The sequence below is a fragment of the Bos grunniens genome, chromosome 8 (genome assembly GCF_055505025.1).
Source record: "Bos grunniens cultivar Pamir isolate PY7600 chromosome 8, Bosgru_T2T1.0, whole genome shotgun sequence".
Taxonomy (NCBI): domain Eukaryota; kingdom Metazoa; phylum Chordata; class Mammalia; order Artiodactyla; family Bovidae; genus Bos; species Bos grunniens.
Window position 1 is genome coordinate 94542853 of NC_141172.1, and position 3219 is coordinate 94546071.

General features: G+C 43.3%; 1 pseudogene; it reads left to right on the plus strand.

Annotated features, from left to right (window-relative positions):
* Positions 1-1748: 1748 nt before the first annotated feature.
* Positions 1749-2640, plus strand: LOC147367719 (large ribosomal subunit protein uL18 pseudogene; annotated as a pseudogene).
* The last annotated feature ends 579 nt before the right edge of the window (positions 2641-3219 follow it).

A 3219-nucleotide genomic window follows, 5' to 3' on the forward strand; every position in this document is an offset into this window, starting at 1 on the left:
GCACTGTGGAGGCCCAGCAAGGAAAGAAACTCCACCCAGTATATTTGGAAGCTGTACTAGTAAGCTTAGAGCCAGGTGCCAGGATGTGGGATGCGGAGCTTGTGCTGCCTTGAGTCACCTGGATAAACCACCTCCATAATATGTCACAAAAAGACAAGGTTCAAAGGAGCACTGCAGAGTCTAACAAATATCCACATGCCAGACAAAAGAAGCAAAGGCATAAATTCTGAAAGAAGTAGTGGGTCAAAAACCCAGCAGCTACAAGAAATAGGGATATGGTGGCAGGTAGGCAGCTGGGGAGCCCAGATCAACCAGCAGAAGCCAGAACAGAGCAAGTAGAGATGGACCAAAGGGACCTAGACATGCCAGGGTCTTCATGCCATGCCACCTTCCCTACCTCACAGCTTTGTCCCTCATCTTATTTCCTAACAGCTGACATGCTACCAGCCTAAATCAGGAAGTTGCTGACTTTGGTGCCCCCTAGTGCTGGGGAAGACCGGTCCAGAGTTAAGCAGTTAATGCTAATACTTCTATACTCTGCCACCATCCAGCTGACCTTCCCAGGATGAGCTAATAGTCTTCCTCTAAAAGGAAGTGTCCAGCTCTTTTTCTCACTCGCATTTCTTCCTGGAAACATTCCATCTAGAGCTTAAGGCTGCCAGTGATCTGACACTGTTGATGATTTCACAATCTCCCTCTGGGAAATGAAGTGACTTAGCAGTCATTAAGACCAAGATAACAGTGCAAGTTGTCAGTGGTTCCTTGCAGAGCAGAGAAATGTCAAGGCTGTTGGGTGTCTAAATGGAGCCGCAGGTCCTAGGGTTAATGTAACAGGAAAAAAAAAAATGACAGTGTACAGAGTTGAAGGCTAGTCCAACAATTATCAAGTCCCCAGGGAGTAAGTCTCAATAAAGACTTGTTGACTCTGTTCTAACAGTAGGAAGGGTGATATGCTACACCATAGTTCTTCCTTCCTGATCGCCAGCATACTGACCCACACGCCTATACTGGACATTACCAGTGGACAGTCACTGCTGTGCTTTTAATATATTAGATATCCATAGGCCATCCATGTTTGGCCAAAACCCCTCCTCAGAGGAACTATTCACCCCACCCCTATCCACATGGCAAATTCCTATGTGGCCTTGTCTTCCCCAACACATTTGGTTAGTTAGGGATGAAGCTCTTGACCCTAGGAGAGCTAACCAGAACCCTTCTTTGGGATTCTCTCAACTGGAATAAGAGAATCAGTCTATGCTTATCCACACTGCAAGCCTCTCTACTTGCTCTAGTGTTTCTCAGCCACTCCAACTGAGGTCGACTTGGTCTGTTTCTCTGGATTCCAACTCACTGCATCATTCTTGGCTATTTCTTCACTATCGGTGTGTCTTCAAAGTATTCAGACCCTCCAGCCAGCAAGATAAATTAGCCACTGCCATCCAGCATCAAGGGCTGAGCCTAGAAAAGCATAATAAATCTGTGAATGTTGCATAGTACAGTATAGAGTAGAACTGCCACCGGAAGTCAGAAAAGGGAAAAATCAGTGTGGGGTCTTACAAAACAAATGGCTAGAATTTAGAGAGATAGAAAGGACATTCCAATCTAGAAAAAATAATGACAATGAAGCAGAAAAGAGCTTAGGTCCAGAGGCCTGCAGTCAAGAAATGAACTTGACTGGAGTGAGTCTTGTAAGAATGGGACCACAGAGCTCTGTGGCAAGCTGCAGAGTCAGGGTTCTATTCTACAGTATGGGGTTTGTTAAAGTTTTCCAGACCACGGCTGACTTCAAGAGATACCAAGTAAAATTCAGAAGACGGCAAGAGGGCAAAACTGACTACTACGCTCAGAAACGATTGGTAATCCAAGATAAAAATAAGTACAACACATCCAATTACAGAATGATCATTCATGTAACAAAAAGAGATATCATTTGTCAGACTGCTTATGCCTATATAGAAGAACATATAACAGTTTGTGCAGTTTATGCTCACCAACTCCCAAAGTATGGTGTGAAGGCTGGCCTGACAAATTATGCTGTGGCACTTTGTACTGGCCTGCTGCTGGCCTGCAGACTTCTGAATAGGTTTGGTATGGACAAAATTTACAAAGGCCAAGTCGAGGTGACTGGAGATGAACACAATATGGAAAGCGTTGATAGTCAACCTGGTGCCTTCACCTGTTACTTCGATGCAGGACTTGCCAAGACTACTACTGAGAATAGTTTCTGGGGCCCTGAAGGGACCTGGCAATGAAGGTTTGTCTAGCCCTCACAGTACCAAACGGTTCCCTAGTTATGATTCAGAAAACAAAGAATTCAGTGCTGAGGTACACTGAAAGCACATCATGGGGCAGAATGCTGCAGATTACATGTGTCATCTGATTGAAGAAGATGAGGATGCTTACAAGAAACAATTCTCTCCATTCATAAAGAACAACATAACTCCATACATGATGGAGGAGATGTATAAAAAAGCTCATGCTGCAATATGAGAGAATCCAGTGTATGAGAAGAAGCCTAAGAAAGAAGTTAAAAAGAAGAGGTGGAATCAGCCCAAAATGTCACTTGATCAGAAGAAAGATCAGGTAGCTCAGAAGAAGGCAAGCTTCCTTAGAACTCAGGAATGGGCTGCTGGGAGTTAATAAAGTGAAAGTGAACATTGCTCAGTCATGTCTGACTCTTTGAGACCCCATGGACTGCATAGTCCATGGAATTCTCCAGGCCAGAAGACTGGAGTGGGTAGCCTTTCCCTTCTCCAGGGGATCTTCCCAACCTAGGGATCAAACCCAGGTCTCCCGCATTGCAGGCCGATTCTTTACCAGTTGAGCCACAAGAGAAGCCCAGGAATTAATAAACCAAACCACAATCTTCTATCAGGATTTTTCAGGTAAAGATAATAATAAACTTATTGAACAAGAAAAAAAAAAGAATGAGACCATAATACCATCTGCAACAACAAGGATGGACCTAGAGATTATCACACTAAGTAAATCAAAGACAATATCATATGGTATCACTTATACATGGACTCTAAAAAAAAGATACAAATGAACGTATCTGCAAAACAGAGACAGACTTACAGAGTTTGAAAACAAATTTATGTTAACGAAAGGGAAATGTTGAGGGAAGGGATAAAGTAGGAGTTTGGGACTAACATATATATACATTCCTACATATAAAATAGATCATCAACAAGGACCTCCTGTATAGCACAGGAAACT